Source organism: Mobula hypostoma, chromosome 10 (genome assembly GCF_963921235.1).
Source record: "Mobula hypostoma chromosome 10, sMobHyp1.1, whole genome shotgun sequence".
Lineage (NCBI taxonomy): Eukaryota > Metazoa > Chordata > Chondrichthyes > Myliobatiformes > Myliobatidae > Mobula > Mobula hypostoma.
In genome coordinates, this window is record NC_086106.1 from 119,859,473 (window position 1) to 119,879,572 (window position 20,100).

The 20,100-nt window shown below is 41.9% G+C and overlaps 1 long non-coding RNA gene across 1 annotated transcript in view; it reads right to left on the bottom strand.

Moving 5' to 3' along the window:
* Nucleotides 1–9,606: 9,606 nt before the first annotated feature.
* The window catches only part of LOC134353424 (uncharacterized), a 46,874-nt gene continuing 36,380 nt past the window's right edge, over nucleotides 9,607–20,100 (bottom strand). The window contains exon 3 of the long non-coding RNA XR_010019621.1: nucleotides 9,607–11,161. This is a non-coding gene — a long non-coding RNA (uncharacterized LOC134353424). The remainder of the gene's footprint in view (nucleotides 11,162–20,100) is intronic.

Genomic DNA, 20,100 nt, shown 5'->3' on the forward strand with positions numbered 1-20,100 from the left:
CTGTTGGAATTCATTGAGGAAATAACAAGCAGGATAGATATAGGAGAAACAGTGGATATTATGCACTTGGATTTTAGGGCCTTTGATAAAGGTATCACATATGAGTCTGCTTAGCAAGATAGGAGCCCATGTTATTACAGAAAATATACTGGCATGGATAGAGCATTGGCTGATTGGCAGGAGACAAAGAATGGGAGTACTGATTGGCTGCCAGTGACTAGTGGTGTTCTGTGGGGTTCAGTATTGGGACCACTTTTTTATGTTGTATGGCGTTATGGACAAGTTTGCGGATGATACGAAGATAGGTAGAGGGGCAGGTAGTGTTGAGGATGCAAGGGGGCTGCCGAAGGACTTAAACAGATTAGGAGAATGGGAAAAGAAGTGGCAGAATGAACACAGTGTCGGGAAGTATATGGTCATGCATTTTGGTAGAAGGAATAAAAGTGAAGATTATTTTCTAAACCAGGAGAAAATTCAAAAATCCAAAATGCAAAGAGACTTGGGAGTCCTTGTACAGGATTCCCTAAAGGCTAACATGCAGGTTGAGTCAGCTGTGAGGAAGACAAATGCAATGTGAGCATTCATTTTGAGAGGACTAGAATTTAAAAACAAGGATGTAATGCTGAGGCTTTATGAGGCACTGGTGGGGTCTCACTTGGAGTATTGTAATAAGTTTTGGGCCCCTTATCTAAGAAAAGATGTGCTGACATTGGACAGAGTTCAGAGGGGGTTTACAAAAATGTTTCTGGGATTGGAAGGCTTATCATATGAGGAGCATTTGATGGCTCTGGGCCTGTACTCGATGGAATTTAGAAGGATGAGGGGGAGATCTCATTGAAACCTAGATGTTGAAAGGCCTAGACAGAGTGGATGTGGAAAAGATGTTTTCTATGGTGGTGGAGTCTATGACCAGAGGGCATAAAATGTTCATTTAGCACAGAGTTGAGGAGCAATTTCTTTAGGCAGTGTTTGGTGATTCTGTGGAATTTGTTGCCACAGGCGGTTGTGGAGACTGGGTCATTGAGTGTATTTAAGGCGGAGGTTGATAGATTCTTGACAAATCAGGGAATGAAAAGTTACAGGGAGAAGGCAGCAGAATGGGATTGGGAGGGAAATTGATCAGCCATGATGAAATGACGGAGCAGACTTGATGGGCCAAATGGCCTAATTCTGCTCCAATGCTTTATGGTCATGGTCTTATAAAAAGCGGTTTAAAGTGTTTACAGTGCAGAGCAATGACAGGTGTAATGGAAAGAGGGGTTGTGGGGGTGGGCTAATTAGAATGGTTGATTAGATTAACTGCCTTGGGGAAGAAACTTTTAAGATGGCATGAAGTTTTTATTTTAATAGCCCTATAGCACTTTACAGAAGGGAGCTTTTGCAAAAGGTAGTTTGCGGGGTGGGTAGTGTCTGTAATGATTTTTCCTGCCCACTTTGTCCTGGACGCATACAACTCTTGCAGTGATGGTACAGTGCAGACAGTGACATTAGAAACCAGACAAAGCGTTTCTGGGCAGCAAGACGAGGCACGTGTAGCGGTGATGACCAGGTGCTACTCCCAGATCTTTCATCCTTTGTTGCCTCTAAGCTGGTAGTTAGTGAATGGGCAAGACCCACATGAGGGTCAGCTAAAAACCAATTGATAGTCCCATTATGAGATATGAAGCTTTGGAGGCCTGGAGGCAGCCTATAGTTGGGTTGGAGGCCTGTGTGTGTAAGGGGTGCAAGCGTGGGAACAGGGTTTGTTTTGCTTTTGTCTTGTTTTGTTCTGTTGCTGTTGCAGCTTGTGTTGTACTTTGTGTGCTGTTGTGTTAAACATTGTGGGCACTCTATGGTGGCACCAGAATGCGTGGCGAGACTTGTGGGCTGCCTCCAGCACGTGCGTAGGCTGTGTCGGTCGTTAATGAAAACAACGCCTTTCACTGTATGTTCAAACATCTTTAACGTCTGTCGGGCGATGCTGAGGATGTTCTACGAGTCTGGGGTGGCCAGTGCGATCATGTTTGTTGTTATGTGCTGGGGCAGCAGGCTGAGGGTAGCAGACACCAACAGAATCAACAAACTCATTCATAAGGCCAGTGATGTTGTGGGGACGGAACTGGAACCTCTGACAGTGGTGTCTGAAAAGAGGATGCTGTCCAAGTTGCATGCCATCTTGGACAATGTCTCCCATCCACTACATAATGTACTGGTTGGGCATAGGAGTACATTCAGCCAAAGACTCATTCCACTGAGATACAACACTGAGCGTCATAGGAAGTCATTCCTGCCTGTGGCCATCAAACCTTACAACTCCTCCCTTGGAAGGTCAGACACCCTGAGTCAATAGGCTGGTCCTGAACTTATTTCCATCTGGCATAATTTACATATTATTATTTAATTATTTATGGTTTTATATTGCTATATTTATACTCTATCCTTCGTTGGTGCAACAGTAACGAAACCCAATTTCCCTCCGGATCAATAAAGTATGACTATCTATCTATCTAAGTTCAAATAAATTTATCATCTAAGTACAAATTCGTCACCATATACTACCCTGAGATTCATTTTCTTGCAAGCATTCACAAAAAAACAAAGAAATACAATAGAATCAATGAAAAATTACACACAAACAAATATTGAAAAGCAATCGACATGTAAAAGGAGACAAACTGTGCAAATGTAAAAAATAAATAGTAGTAATAATAATAAATAAATAGATAGATAGATACATACCGAGAATGTGAGTTATAGAGTCCTTGAAGTGATTCATTAGATTGTGGAGTCAGTTCAGAGTTGAGTGAACTTATCTACGCTGGTTCAGGAGCCTGATGTTGAATAGTAAGAACTATTGCTGAACCTGGTGTTGTTTGACCTAAGGCTGCTGTGTCTCTTTCCTGATGGCAGCAGCAAGAATAGAGCTTGGCCTGGATGGTGGACATTCAACCTAAAACCAATTTACTTGATGCAGCTATTTGTCACATTAATGATTTTGTGAACTCAGTCCACAATTTTAATACTGTATTCTCATTCCATATAGCTTCCTGCATTTCTTAACCCCCTGAGCACCTTGTTCTTCCTCCAATTCTGGCGTCTAATCATTTCTCCCTAAGCTGTTGACCATGCCTTTTGCAAGCTCTACCCCAATCCATGGAATTTCTGCCTCAATTTTCCTGAACTTCCTACCTCTCCAGCCATTTGAGACCTTTTCCTATTGTCTGCTTTCCTTGAACTCTTCATGTCTTTAAAGATGCTGATGAAATCTCCTCTTAACCTTCTCTGCAATACCGGGAAGCATGTTATACCAATCCTCATTTGTCCTCTACTATGCAACAAAGATAGTACAATGTGTAATATAATTAAGTTATATAAAATATTAAATATAATAAAGATAATACTATAATAAAGGTAAAACTGTGGGGTGTCACAGTAACATAGCGGTTAGTGCAACTGTTACAGGTTTGGGAGCCAGAGTTTGGAGCTCAGTTCCGATGAGGACCATACATCCTTCCCATCAGCTGGTGGGCTTCCTCCCACAGTCCAAAGATGTACTGGTTAGTGGGTTAACTGATCATAGTAAATTGTCCTGCGATTAGGCTAGGGTTAAATGGATGGGTTACTCTTGGGCCGGAGAGGCCTGTACCACGCTGTACCTCTAAATAAAAAAGCTTTAGGACTTTTAAGTACAAGGTTGCTAATACAAGTGTGCAATATATATTAAAAAAAAACACATGACAAATTCTTTTGACATCGGTATAAAATGCCTTGCCGCAAGACCTTGCAATTTACATATCACCTGTCAACACTTTCATTTGACCATCCAGGGCAGAAGGAGCAAGGAAGCATTAAACACAGGAGCTCTTTTGGAAAGGAACACACAGGACTAAAGGCCAAAGCATTTTAAAGGTACGTGGTTTCTCACATTTTTTTAATTTGGGAAATTATTGATATTGTCCTTCTTAGGGGAATCTTTATGGAAGAGAATTTTGTTTAAAAATGCATATCGAACTGTAATGAAATTCTGTAGAGCTCTAGGAAGTATAAATGCTTTTTAATTATAAAGGTTTCAATCCAGCCTGAGATAGAGCAATTTTCTGAACACAAAAATATTAACTTGATAGGTTATATAAGTTTTGCTCTGAAAATGGACACTGCGGTGTATTTTTTGAACAATGGGATTGGACACTGCAGCGGGGATGAATACAGTGTGGGCTCAAAGCGTAAAGTGCGTAGAGAAGTAGATACTTAGTCAAGCAAAGCCATAAGGCAGCTTTACTCAAGATGAACATGAATAACCTCAGTTTTTTAAGATAAAAGGCATGACTGAAATTGGAATGCAGCCTCCTTCAGTTTTCTAGTGAGAATATTTTGGCTCCAATTCCGTGCAAGAATATTTGTTCATACGGAGAGGTGACAGATCAGCAACATAACCTGACAATGAAGATTATACTGTACCTATCAAAGTGAAATGGCTCTGGCATGCTGCCATATATTTTATTTGTTTTAGTTTTTGCTGGCTCATGAAATAACTTGTTGGGTATTTACAGCGAGATATGGAAATAGGTATCCAAATGGCAGGTTGAAGCCCGAAATAACTGGAGAGTTACATTGGTGCAATCAGATGATTCTCTTCAGGGTACATGCTCTGGGGAGCATCATCTGCAAAAAAGACTTTCACTCATAAATTAGTTGCAGAACAGACCGATTCCACTGACAAACTGGGTAAAATGGAACTGATCGCTTTGGGGATAGAGGAAGTTGAGAGGAAACTGGATAGAGGTATTTAAAAGATATAAAGAGTGCAGGAAGAAGAGTTGTCTGAATGGTGGAAAGTTTGAAAACGTGGAGTGACAGTGATTGGCAAAAGTAGCACGAGGAAAACTCATTCTTGACAACAGTTGGGGTGGATCAGGAAAGTCCGGCCTCACCAGTGTTGAGGAGGCCATAATGAGAGCACTGGATGCAACAGATAATATTGGGATCTGTCTCCATATAAATACAATATACTTGAATACTATTTTCAATTATCATCTGTGTGACTCAGTGGCCACTTTATTAGGTACCTCCTGAATGTATGTTTGTGGTCTTCTGCTGCTGTAGCCCATCCACATCAAGGTTTGAAGTGTTGTGTATTCAGAGATACTCTTCTATAGACCACTGCTATAAAATGTAGTTATCTGAATTACTGTCTCCTCGTCAGCTTGAGCCAGTCCGGCCATTCTCCTCTGAACTCTCATTAACAAGGCATTTTCACCCACAGAACTGCCGCTCACTGGAATATTTTGTTTGTTATTTGCAACATTCTCTGTAAACTCTAGAGACTGCTGTGTGTGAAAATCCCAGGAGATCAGGCTTTTCTGAGATATTCAAACCACCCATCTGGCACCAATAACCATTCCATAGTCAAAGTCACTCGGATCACATCTCTTCCCCATTCTGATGTTTCGTCTGAACAACAACTGAACCTCTTGACCATGTCGGCATGTTTTTTATGCATTGAGTTGCTGCCATATGACTGGCTGATTAAATATTTGCATAAATGAGCAGGTGTACATAATAATGTGGCCACCAAGTGTATACATCAAGGATATGTATATTATTCCTTTAGAACATGCATTTGTTCTGTGAAAAGAAAAAATGCAAGATGCATGAAAAATTGCTCATGGATATTGGCGTACAATCTGATTTTTCTCCAGCGTAACATACCTGGAGTATAATGTAAGAACATTGAAATAGCCAAACCAAATTGACTGCTTAGAAAGTTTGATTTGCTGTTTTGGCTCCAAGTGCCAGATCAGTTTACTTAACTCCCATTCATATTTTCCTGTATCATTTACAAAAACGCCTACAATTAAATTTCTTACTTCACAAATATGCCCTCATTACTGTATAATGCTGCTGAATAAAAAAAACCATGAACATATTAGTAAAATAACTAAAATAGTGTGAGAGGGTGATTGCTGGATTGTAGGATTCTCTGTAGTGAAAATCAAAAATACAGTCGATTCTGGTTAATTGGGCCATTGGTTAACCGGGTCAGCTGCTTATTTGGGACAACTCTTAAAGAACACAAACTAATTAACAAAATAGCCGGGATTCCCTTTGTTTATTTGAGACTATCTCACTTAATTGGAGAAGCAGACTGTTTCTGAACAGTTCCTAACTAGCTTCAGATGTGTGCAATTGTGTGGCCATTTGACACTGCACTGTGCTCAGAGCAAATAGTTTTTAAATAGTCACAGTTGCATGTGTTCAAACAACAGTGATTATTGTCACTAATAGTTTGGAATAATAAGCAGTATGACATTTCCAAACTGTTTTGCTCACTGCGGTTTCAAGTATTCAGGCTTGGAGATGCCGGAAACAGTCAGGAATGAAACTGAAATGATTTCACTACTTCAACAAGTTAGAAGCTACGAAGAACTTGAAGGTATTGACAATAATCTTGAATGTTACAATGAAGATGAAGATTTGTAGTATACAATCATCAAAAAGATTGTATGCAGGCAGTCCATTCTCTGCACTAGGTGTCTGCACTGATTTTGTTCATTTACAGTCGATCAAAAAATGTGTACACTGGACGAATTCTTCCATTGATAACTATTAGGAACTAATGCTTAGTTAACCGGAATAACTGGAGAGTTACTGTAGTAGTATTGGTAGTGTTCTAATTCCTTCTGTATTTCTTTTAAACACATAATTTGTTATTCAGTTAAACAGTAGTTTGTTTTTTTACACCTTACAGCTGCTTAATTGGGACAAAATATATTGGTCCTGATGTGTCCCAGTTAATAGGAAACCACTGTAGTTACAAATACAGGGATTCAAAAAGGAAAACAGAAATTTCTGGGTTGTAGTTTAATTCCAAATGAGGCAGTTTCCTCTAAGAAGTAGGATAAACTAATAAACTAATACAAGAGAGGACACTCTCTAAAAGTCAGGCCAGTCAGCATCAATAGAGTCATAGAGTCATGGAAAGGTATAGAACAGAAACAGGCCCTTTGGCCCATCAAGTTCATGCTGAGCCATTTAATCTGTCTACTCCCACTGCTCTCCATTCCCCTACGATCTGTGTACCTATCCAAACTTCTCTTAAACTTTGAAATAGAGCTTACTTGCTTCACTTGCATTGGCAGCAGGTTCCACACTCTCTCAACCTCAGACTGAAGAAGTTTCCCCTCATATTCCCCTTAAACTTTTCATAGAAGCATTGAAGCATAGAAAACCTACAGCACAATACAGGCCCTTTGGCCCACAATGCTGTGCCAAACATGTACTTACATAGAAATTACCTAAGGTTACCCTTTCACCCTTAACCCATGACCTCTAGTTGTAGTTCCACCCAACCTCAGTGGTTTAAGCCTGCTTGCATTTACCCTATCTACACCCCTCATAATTTTGTATAGCTCTATCAAGTCTCCTCTCAATCTTCTACATTCCAAGGAACAAATTGCAAACCAAGTCAATCTTTTATTTAAAGATGGAAAAAAACAGGTTGATGTTATTTTGCATTTGACCCATATTTGCCACTCTGCAGGTCATGGATGATGATGTTTGCTGTCTGGAATTTGAATTGCCTTGGGAATAAAGGAGATAAAAGGAGAATAAAGGGAACAGACGGTGTACTCCAATTCCATCAACTACTTATACGAAGAAGATCATTAGATAATTTGAATTTAGAGGTAAGCAGTTACAAGACTGGAGGATGTGGGCAGCATGAGTAAAGCTTCAGCTGATGTTCCATACTTGGTCTTGCTGGAGGTTGATTCTTCAGAGGCTCAGAACACCAATGAGTCAGACCATCTTCCGGATACAACACATTGATTTCTGTGACTCACATACCCTTTTGTTTATTCAGTAGCCTCCTGATGAAAGGTAGTCTTTTGGGGTCTGATTAAGAACAACTAAGTACTCGAGCATATTAATGGAGAATAAAAACAATCTTCTCTGCCCACAGTCACTTCCTCATTCCTCAAACTCATTGCTGCCTTCTGGAGATTTATGACCGAATAATTATTTTTCTATTTATTTATTTTGTTTGCTTGTTTATTTATTTAGAGATACAGCACGGTAACAGGCCCAATAACACCCATGTGACCAATTAACCTACTAACCCGTAGGAATGTAGGAGGAAACCAGCGCACTTGGAGGAGATCACACTGTCATGGAGAGAACGTGCAAAGTCCTTACAGACAGCGGTAGGCGATGAACCCAGTTAGAACCATAGAAACTACAGCACAGAAACAGGCCCTTGGCCCTTCTTGGCTGTGCCGAACCATTTTCTGCCTAGTCCCACTGACCTGCACATGGACCATATCCCTCCATACACCTCCCAACCATGTATCTGTCCAATTTATTCTTAAATGTTAAAAAAGAACCCGCATTTACCACCTCGTCTGGCAGCTCATTCCATACTCCCACCACTCTCTGTGTGAAGAAGCCCCCCCCCAATGTTCCCTTTAAACTTTTCCCCCCTCACCCTTAACCCATGTCCTCTGGTTTTTTTCTCCCCTTGCCTCAGTGGAAAAAGCCTGCTTGCATTCACTCTATCTATACCCATCATAATTTTATATACCTCTATCAAATCTCCCCTCATTCTTCTACGTTCCAGGGAATAAAGTCCTAACCTATTCAACCTTTCTCTGTAACTGAGTTTCTCAAGTCCCGGCAACATCCTTGTAAACCTTCTCTGCACTCTTTCAACCTTATTTATATCCTTCCTGTAATTTGGTGACCAAAACTGAACACAATACTCCAGATTCGGCCTCACCAATGCCTTATACAGCCTCATCATAACATTCCAGCTCTTATACTCAATACTTTGATTAATAAAGGCCAATGTACCAAAAGCTCTCTTTACGACCCTATCTACCTGTGACGCCACTTTTAGGGAATTTTGTATCTGTATTCCCAGATCCCTCTATTCCACTGCACTCCTCAGTGCCTTACCATTAACCCAGTTCACTGCAATAGCATTACACTATCATTATGCTACTGGCAGGTCGTTACTTGTAATGGTTCCCAAATGGGTGTGAACTAGCATCCTTTCTCTGGCTGTTACAAATTCCTCCTGCAGGAATCTGGACAGGACAATGGTTACCACTGGTGTGAGATAGTTGGGGTGAAGTGGGAGAGCAGATGGGTTTAGCACAACTCCTCTGATGGACTAAAGCTAGGAATGGGACAGTGCCACAGGGGGATAAAGTCAGAAGCTGGGAGGTGATAGGTGGAAAATGTGAAGAGCTGAAGAAGGAATCAGATAGGAGAGGATAGTAGACCATGGAAGAACTAGAGTGAGGTGCTGGACAGGTGAGAAGAAAAAGGGTATGGGGAGAGCCAAAATGAAATTACCAGAACTTAAAGAAATTTATCTCATGCCATCAGGTTGGAAGCTATCCAAATGGAATATGAGGTGTCACTCCTCCCACCTGAGTGTAGCCTCATCATGACATAGAGGAGGCCATGAACAGACTTGTTGGAACCAGAACGGGAATACAAATTGAAATGGGTGGCCACCAGGAAAACATTTGTTTTCACTGCAAGAAACTTAGCTAAATCCTTTACAACTAGAAAGTTAACAAAAATATGGAAGCATTTGCAAGACTGAAAAAAAAACACTTTGTTTAATTGACAATGATTTGGAGTTTCTTGCATTTTACATTCGCTTGTATTTTATAACTTGAGGCTTTGGCTTTTAATGTTTCTTTAACCAAAGACTGGTGAGCAAATGGAAGATCATTCCCCTTAAAGGTATTTGAGCCAAATAACACTTAATAATTATGGCAAAAATATGAAGAGGAAACTAGATAGACAAGTGAGAAGGAAAGGAATATGTTGATAGCCTGAAATGATATGAGTGGGAGGCTCATGTACAGTATCAGATCAGATGGGCTGAATAGCCTGTTATAAACTCAAGAAGTTCTGCAGATGCTGGAAATCCAAAGCAACACACAAAATACTGGAGGAATCAGCAGGTTAGATAGCATCCATGGAAATGAATAAATGATTGATGTTTGGGCTGAGACCCTTCTTCAAGTCTGGTCCACAAATTCTTTTTAACTCCATGCTCACAGACTGCCAATCGAGTTACTGTATTTCAAAGAAGGGAGGGGAGGCAGGGGTAATTAATTATGTTCAATCTGTCAGACAGAATTAACAGTGCCTTTTCATCTTACCTTGAATTAACAATCTGACCATATATTTTTAGACATTTTTATAACCTCTTGCAACCCAAGAAGAGTTTTTTCCCCCTTGGTCTGTTAGGTTCATACATGGATGCTGTTGGTGAAACAAAGAACTGCTGTAAAAGTAAAATTTGTTTTGCTGTAGAAAATAATACAGTAAAATTTAACTAGGAACAAATATCTGTGCACATTTACAATGGAAAAAATAAAGGGAACACCTTGTTACAGTTTGAAGGATGAATTGTAGGCTGCCACATTTCCAGTACTAATTAGGTTTTTCTAAGTTCAAATATTTAAAGTAACAACCTCTTGCTATCTGACATCATGTCTAAGTCCTTAGATAATGTTAAGCTTCTATAAAAGGCAGATGAGCTGATGCCGTGTAGAGCTTCAACAGACTCACTGCAGAATGAGAACAAACTGTGCAAACACATGTAAATCCAGAGGATATATTTTGCAGATATTTATCTCAAGGGATTTGTGATTTTGATTAAAGCAAGTTCTGTGACCGAAGCAAAATTAATAGCTGGCATCAGAGAAAAGGAAATGTCCTTGTAATGCATTTTTCCATAGATGGCGCACAACGTGGGCTCTTCAGGTCAGTATTCTCTTGAACTCTCTGTTTTTTTTCCGAAGCACGGCCTTTTGTGATTGTGTGAGACCGAGTCACTTTAAATACTGGATCCTTGGTGTATGGGTCAGAGAGGAGTGGATCTACAGCTAGGAAAGTATCAAAGGTGGATTGCACCGTTTGAGGTTTAAAGGGCATGTGTACTCTAACAGACAGAGTGCTGAGTGTCACTGAAAAGAGATACACTTATCATTGGTCATGGATGGTGGAGGAAGACTACTGTTGATTTAGTTGGATTGAGCTCGTACCCTCGTGCTGCTTTCTTTCCGTGCAGAGCTATGTGCAGGTCGTTACAGGTTCCCATGGTGTTCTTGACATCAAGTGTGGATGGCACACACAGACAAGTTCCTTGTAGTCACAATCCCTGCAACATAATGTGACAATGAAGTGTACCAGGCTGTCAGGTACTTCCCAAATAACCATAAGTCATTGGAGCAGAAGTAGGCCATTCAGCCCATCAAGTCTGTTCTGCCATTGTAGTAAGACTGATTTATCATCCCCCTCAACCCCACTCTCCTGCCTTATCCGCATAGCCTTTGAAGCCCTTACCAATCAAGAACCTATCAACCTCGGCTTTAAGTATAACCAATGATTTTGCCTCAACAGCCATCTGTGCAAATGAATTCCACAGATGCACCAACCACTGGATAGATAAAGTTCTCCTCATCTCTACTTTAAAGGGACATCCCTCTTTTCTGAGACGGTGCCTCTGGTCCAAGACTCCCCTACTATAGGTCCACTCTTTCTAGGCCTTTCCATATTCAGTAGGATTCAATGTGATTCCCCCTCACGCTTCTAAACTCCAGCAAGTACAGGCCCAGAGCCATCAAAAGCTCCTCATACATTAACCCTTTCATTCCTGGGAACTTCCTCTGGACCCTTTCCAATGCCAGCACCTCCTCCCCTAGACAAAGAGGCCTGAACTGCTCACAATCCTCCAAGTTTTGCAATGTCAGAACTCTGACTAAGAGCTCCAGATTTGGATGCAGGTGCAGAATGCTGAATGAACTGGTACTGAGTTGAGCAAAGGCTCGTCAGTATTGATTTAGGACCTCCCTCAACTTGACCCCCAATATCAGCACCATTGTTTATGGAGAGTCCTGCATTAATTGCTTATCATAGGATATTCCATATGTGAATGCCTTGCTTAGCATTTTGATAAATGCAGAACATCACAAAAAAAGGTTGGCGGCTTCACATGTTGCTATGGTATCAGCATTCAATATAAAGTGACTCACTGTAGTTTGTCCATTTATTTTATGAGGCGTTATTTTGTATAACCCAAAATAACTCTAGTTGATTCATTGACGTACATCATCTCCCAGTGCCCTTGCATTTTAATGGCCCATTTAATTTGTTTCATATTAACACACATACACTCAGTGGCCACTTTATTAGGTACACCTGCTCGTTAATGCAAATATCTAATCAGCCAATCATGTGACAGCAACTCAAGGCATAAAGCATGCAGACATGGCCAAGAGGTTCAGTTGTTGCTCAGACCAAATATCAGAATGTGGAAGACACGCTATCTAAGTGATTTTGACTGTGGAATGAACGTTGGTGCCAGACAGGGTGGTTTGAGAATCTCAGAAACTGCTGATCTCCTGGGATTTTCATGCACAACGATCTCTAGAGTTTACAGAGAAAGTTGCAAAAGGCAAAAGAATATCCAGTACTAACACTCACAACATGCTGGAGGAACTCAGCAGGTCAGGAAGCATCTGTGGAAAAGAATAAAGAGTCGAAGTTTCAGGCTGAGACCTTTCTTCACATCCGGTGAGTGGCTGTCCTGTGGGCAAAAATGCCCTGTTAGTGAGAGAGGTCAGAGGAGAATGGACAGATTGGTTCAAGCTGGCAGGAAGGCAACAGTACCTCAAATAACCACATGTTACAACAGTGGTGAGCAGAAGAGCTTTACTGAATGAACTACATGTTGAACCTTGAAGTGGAGGGCAACTGCAGTAGAAGATCGTGAACATGCCCTCAGTGGCCACATTATCAGTTGCCTCCTGTACCTAATAAAGTGGCTGCTGAGTTTACTGAGCTGCTAGTGACAGGAAAACAACATTTGTTTCCCAACAGCTGACTGCTCCTTGCAAATGACTTAATCTGTGATTTTGTTGAATCCAAGAATTTAGTGTCCTTTTTCCAGTTTAATCACGTTTTGAATAAACCTTCATTCATGAAATTCAAGTGTTCCCGGGCAGTTTAAGGGCCTGAGGCGTAAATATTTTGGAGTTAAAAATACCTGAAGTAATAAGCTCTGGTGACCTCATACGTTCTATAAATTTAGATGCCAAGCCCATCAGAGGTATTCTCCCGAAGGCAAATTCCTCTGCCATGTGTGCACTTGTTAGAAGAGACAGAACAAGATCATAATCTCCTTTTTAAGGAAAACTTGAGGAAAATTACAGAGTCACAGTGACTAATTTTTTACTCCCCAATTGAGGGTTGAAGGGAACAACTATCAAAGACAATAAGTTAGACTTTATAGTCCATCCTCTAGTGAATAAACAAGGCTTAAAGCTAAGCAAGTAACTTACAGAGTCAGGAAACTACAATACAGAAACAGCTGGTCCACCTGTTGCAAGCTTTGATAGTCTTTCTTGCTGTCCACTATATGTCCAATCTTGGTATCAGCTGCAAATTTGCTTTTCCAGTTTACCACTTGATCATCCAGATCACTGATATAGATGGCAAACAATAACGAATGCAGCACTGATCACTGTGGCTCACCACGAGTCACAGGCCTTCAGTCAGAGAGGCAACTACCTACTACCACTCTGTCTTCTTCCACAAAGCCAATCCAATTTATTACTTCACCTTTAATGCTATGTCTGAAGCTTCTTGACCAAGCTCCCATATAGGACTTTGTCGCTGACCTTGCTAAAGTCCATGTAGACAACATCCACTGCCTGGCCTTTATCAGCTTTCCTTGTAACTTCCTCGAAAAACTCTATAAGGTCCATTAGACATGACTTGCCATGCACAAGGGCATGCTGACTGTCCCTAATCAATATGATAATGTGGTAAACGGATAAGCAAATTGTCTATCCAAGTACTCATATATCCCTATATAAGGCCCCTGCCAACTCCCTCTTCAGTCCTGACAAAGGGTCTCGGCCCGAAACGTTGACTGTTCGTTTCCATGGATGCTACCCGACCTGCTGAGTTCCTCCAAAGTGTGGTGCGTGTTACTCATATATCCGGTCCCTTAGAATATATTCCAAATACTTTCCACTAATGATGTCAGCTCATCAGCCTATAATTACCTGGCTTATTCTGAGAACTCTTTTAAAACAACAGAACATTAATCCTCAACACCTCACCCATGGCAGAGTGTTTCAAATATGTATCTCTACTAAGGCCCTGGCAATTCCTGCACTTGCCTCCTGTGGGGTCAGAGAGAACACCCAGTCAGGCCCTGGGGATTTATTCTCCCTAATTTGCTTCAAGACAGCAAACACCACCTGCTCTGTAATCTGTATAGAGTCCTTGACCACTGCTGGATCACATCTATAGACTCTGTGTCAGTCTCCCAAGTAAATGCAGATGCAAAATATCCATTTAAGATCTCACCCATCTCTTTCAGTTCAGCACATAGATTACCACTCTGATCTTCCAGAGGATCAATTTTGTCCCTTGTCTTCCTTTTGCTCTTAATATATCTGTAAAAGCTCTTAGGATTCTCCTTTAACTTGTCTGTGAAAGAAACCTCATGTCCTCTATTGGCCTTCCTGATTTCCTTCTTAAGTCCACTCTGGCATTTCTTATACTCCTCAAGTACCACATTTGTTCCTGTCTGCCTTTCCCTGCTATGCACTTTCTTTCTTTTAACCAGGGTCTCGCACCCTTCCTCTTATTTTCAAGTCCTCTCAAAATTAATTCTAACATTGCTTTTGCCTTCCTTATAACTTACTCAACCTGCAAGTTAACTTCTAGGGAATCCTGCACAAGGACTCCAAATTCCCTTTACATCTTTGATTTCTTTAAAATATTTTATCTCTGTTCAGAAAATAGTCTATGCCTTTTATTCCTTCTACCAAAGTGCAAGATCATACACTTCCCTGCATTCTGTTCTTTCTACCACTGCATTGTCCATTCTCCCAATCTGTCCAAGTCCTTTTGCAGAATCCCTGCTTCCTCAATATCACCTGACACTCCACCTATTGTTGTACCTTTTGAAAACTTGACCACAAAGCCATCAATTCTGTCATCCAAATTGTTGACATAAAATGTGAAAATAGAGGTCCTAATGCCGACCCCCTACAGAACACTACTTGTCACCAGCAGCCAACCAGAATAGGTCCCCTTTACTTCTTCTCCTTATTTCCAGCCAATCAACCAATCAATCTTTCCTGTAATACTATGGGCTCTTATCTTGTTAAGCAGCCTCATATTAGATTATGAGAACACTCAGTCCTCTTTTATTGTCATTTAGAAATGCCTACATGCATTAAGAAATCATACAATGTTTCTCCGGAGTGATATCGCAGAAAACAGGACAGACCAAAGACTAACACTAACAGAACCACATAATTATAACATATAGTTACAGCAGTGCACAGCAATACCAGAATTTGATGAAGAACAAACCATGGGCACGGTAAATAAAGTCTCAAAAGTCCCAGAGTCGATCGACTCCCGAGTCCCCAATAGCAGGAGGCAAAAGGGAGAAACTCCCTGCCATAAACCTCCAGGCACTGTCAACTTGTCGATGCCTTGGAAGCAGCCGACCACAGCTGACACTGAGTCCATATGCGGCACCTTGTCAAAGGCCTTCTGAAAATCCAAGTAACTGGATTTTCAGAAATCCAAGTAATTGGATTCTCCTTTGTCTATTCTGCCTGTTATTTCCTCAAAATTCCAGCAGATTTGTCAGGCATGATTTCCCATTTAGAAAACCATGCTGACTTTGGCCTATTTTATCATTGCTGGCCAGCAAGTATCCCAAAACCTCATCCTTGACACTTACAGGAAGATGTTGTTTGCTGCTTGGCATTGCTGCCATCTACAGCTTCAACAGTGCCCTTAGGTTAGCTGCAGGGTCATCAGCCAGGGACCACCATTCGTCGATGCTTCGCATCCTTAGCCTTGGCACATTTCTTGGTGGTGGAGCAGTGGCAGGGACGCCTCCCGGACACCCCCTGCAGCTTCCAATGGGGCTAGTCGGTCCCCCAATTTCTGTCCTTCCTCCTGCCCTTTCCTGCCTCTTCAGCCAACTCTCTGGTGGCCTTTCTGAGCCTCGCTCCAGTCACTGCCATATCATGGAGTAACCTTGTTGTCAATGTGCCAACGAAGCCCTGGCATCCTACCTCCGTAGGACAGACGGTCATCCACCATCCAGCCTCCTTACACTCAGCTGCCAGGTCTGAGTACTTCGGCCTCTCCCGATTGTGAGCACCCCCCACTCTCCCTCCCATAGGATGGTTAAGTCAATGAGGAGGACTGTCTCGGGTACAGTGGAACATAGTACTATGTCTTGAGGGAAGAGATGTGGTGGTGATCTGCTGTCATGTTCCACTCCTTGCCTGCAGAGAGTAGTCCTGAAGGAGCTTTTAGACAGATGCATTCAGCACTCTTACCACCCTTAACAAATGCGATGAGTTGTCTTCCCACTGGGGAAAGGCTGCCTCCGGAACCATTGCAGAATCTAATGATTCTTGAAAGATCATACTAATGCTTTCACAATCTCTTCAGCTACCTCTTTTAGAACCTAGGATGTAATCCATCTGGTTATCTACATTCAGGTCTTTTAGCTTCCAAATCACCGTCTCCTTAGTAACAGCAACTGCACTCTCTTCTGTCCTCCGACATTCTTAAATTTCTGGCACACAGTGTCTTCCACAGTGAAAACTGACACATAATACTTATTAACTTTAGCAGCCATTTATGTGTCTCCTACTACTACCTTTCCAGTAATCCAATATCTATTTTCACCTCTCTTTTACTCTTTATATATCTGAAATAACTCTATGTATCTCATTTTATATTATTGACTAGCTTACTTTCACATTTCCTCTTTTCTCTCCTTATGGCTTTCTTAGATGCCTTCTGTTGTTTTTTAAAAGCTTCCCAATTCTCTAACTCTAAGCCCCCCCCCCACCGAGCACTCAAGCGTGCAGCAAAGCATCAATAAAGACACAGACTTGCACTACCCCAAAGACTACTCGTTCAGCCAGTATTTGACATGCCACAGGCTCTCTCTCTCCCTAATAAGGGAAAAAGAGGTGTCCCTGTTTCACAGTGAGAAGGGAGATATAACAAAACAACTCACTGATTTATGGTGTTAAAAGTCAGTTGCATCGCTTTTTCCGAGCTCTGTGCCCAAAAATCTCGGGTCCATGAGCACACAGCCAGCTGTCAGCTCACTGCTTCCGATCTTCCGTGTACTCCCACGACACACCAGGCGGCAGCACCAGCCTTGAATCAGCCTATCTCCAGAGCCACAAAAATCCACCCTGAAGGTGCACTAGTCTTCCAGGCCACATCCTCAGTGTATCGAAAAGCGGCCGGTCGTGAGGGCCTGAGAGCAGGTCCCATTTCTGAAAAGAACTGAAGTCGGTGTGTAACTCCAGGTCAGGGTCTTCAAAAGAATCTCGAAAGGGAAAAACAGAGATATCAAAGATAGAAATAGAGCTGTTTCCAAAGGTGCAAACAAAGGAGTCGCCGTTAGGTGCTCTCGTCCTCCTAAGGTTCTTTAGGCATTCTACAAATTGCCTCCCTTGGGACTAGGCCAACTTGATTTCCAATCTACCTGCATGTTGAAATTGCCCATGACTATCCTAACATTGCCCTTATGTAATTTCCCATTGAAACTTATATTCCACAACCTATTACTTTTGCAACCTGTATGCAACACCCATCAGAGTTTTTCTTACCCTTGCACTTTCTTAACTCTACACACAGGGATTCTACATCGTCTGACCCTATGTCATTTCTTTCTAAAGATTTGATTTCACTTTTTACCAACAGAACCATCCCACCTCCTCTGCCTACCTGCCTGTCCTTTAGATACAATGTGTATCCTTGGATGTTAAGTTCCCAACTGTGATCTTCTTTCAGCCACAACTCGGTGATGCCCACAACGCCATACCTGCCAATCTCTAACTGCATTACAAGATCATCTACATTATTCCATATTCTGCCAACAGCATTGAAATCTATCACCTTCAGTTATGTTTTCATCACCCTTTTTGATTTTGGCCCCACTGTTATACTTTATTGCATCCCACTGACTGCCATTTTGCCCTATCATCTGCCTGTCCATCCACACAGTGTCACTACACACTGCAATGACCTGCATACCAACATCCCCAACCTCAGCCCTGTCATTCCAGTTCCCATCTCCCTGCCAACTTAATTTAAACCCTCCCCAAGAGCTCCAGCAAGCCTGCCTGCAAGGATATTTGTCCCCATTGGGTTCAGGTGTGACTTGTCCTTCTTGTTCAGGTCATACTTTCCCCAGAAGAGATCCCAATGATCCAGAAATCGGAAATCCTTCTTCCTGCACCACTTCCTCAGTCACTCATTCATCTGTACCATTGTCTTATTCCCGCCCTGACTAGCACATGGCACTAGGAGTAACCCAGAGATTACTAACATGGAGGTCCTGTCTCTTCCTATCGTCACTGTGCAGGAATCCTTTCCCCATTCTACCTGTGTCATTGGTGCCAATGCGTAACACAACCACTGGCTCTTCACCCTCCCTCTTGCCCATTTGTTTCAGCCACTCTGAGACATTCTGTACCCTATATCCAGGAAGCAACACACCATCCCAGTTTCTTTCGCGTCAACGGAATCTCCTTCCTTTCCCTCTAACTATCGAGCCTCCCATCACTACCATTCTGCCTGACTTTGCCCTTCCCTCCTGAGCCTCCGAGCCAGCCACACTGCCTCTGGCCTGGCGACTTCTGCTGAGCCCTGATTGGTCACGACCTTCACCCTCCAGCAGCATCCAAAGGGGTATACTTGTCTCTGACATCAATGACCAGCTCTTTTGTTTTGCTGACATTGAGGGAAAGGTTGTTGTCATGACGCCATGTAACTAAGCTCTCTATCTCCTTCCTGCACATTTGAATCATTGCTTTTTGAGGTACAGTGGTCTCATCTGCAAACTTGTGAGATGCAGTTAGTACAAAGACCTGGAAAGCACTCGATTATCCTCCTGAAGGTTCTGCAAGGAATTTTGAACGGTTAATATCGGTCAGTGCTCAAGGGCAGAACTGGGAGAGTGATGTACTACCACAGAAACCATCACAGATAAGATCTTAAACTGAAACTCTACCTATTTTCTCAGATGTATGGAAAATGAACCCACTCTTATATTGCATAATGGGCCTCTTTAAAATTATAATCCATTCTATTATATTATGGCTATTATATTAAAGAAAAGCTGGGGAGCTCTCCCCAGGTGTTCAAGCAAAACTTATTTTTAAAAGATCATCACTAAAAGCTCATGGATGTTTCTAGAATAATTTGGGTTCTGTGTTCCCTGTATTTCAACCATAGGCACACATCAAGAATGCTACCATGATTGTAAGATGACTTGCGATAGCCAAGAGATGTGGAAGGTCATAAATAAATAGAAATCTTCCATCCTTGGAAGGGCTTGCAGTTTGTTCTTTCAGGGATCAGCACATCACAGGAACCAACCTCCCCTCCGGAGATTCTGTTCACGCTTCTCGCTGCTTTGGTAAAGCAGTCGACATAATCTAGGTCACCACTCATCCTGCACATTCCCCCATCGGGCAGCAGATACAAAAGCTCTACCCCTATCACGTCAACACATTTGGCACGATAGGGCACTCTACTGAATACTAGAGGAAGGCTGTGTTTAACTTATTGATGGCAGAAACCTACACTGTTTATTGATCTTCTGTCTTTCAGCATTGGCAAAGTCTAAACAGATCTGTAAAACTGTTTCCCTACTCATTGTAGACCTGATGCATAATGACTATACTTACAGTGCGTATGTGGCAAAATACGACAATATGTTAAGGGTGCTATATAAATGCTTGGCCTGATGACTGACTCCCTTCAATGTTCATGTCTGTTTTTAGATTGCATTCTCCCAGGGCTCAGTCTGTGCATTCACAAACAGTTGCATGCATCTTCCACTGGGCATAATACATTTCCATGTCAATCAAAATCAGAAGCACGTACCTTGTACAGGGATTTAGTTTATGTTTACACAAATAATCACAGGAATGAAAGGGTTAAAGTATGAGGAGCATTTGATGGTTCTGGGCCTGTACTCACTGGAGTTTAGAAGAATGAGGGTCAGGCCTAGATAGAGTG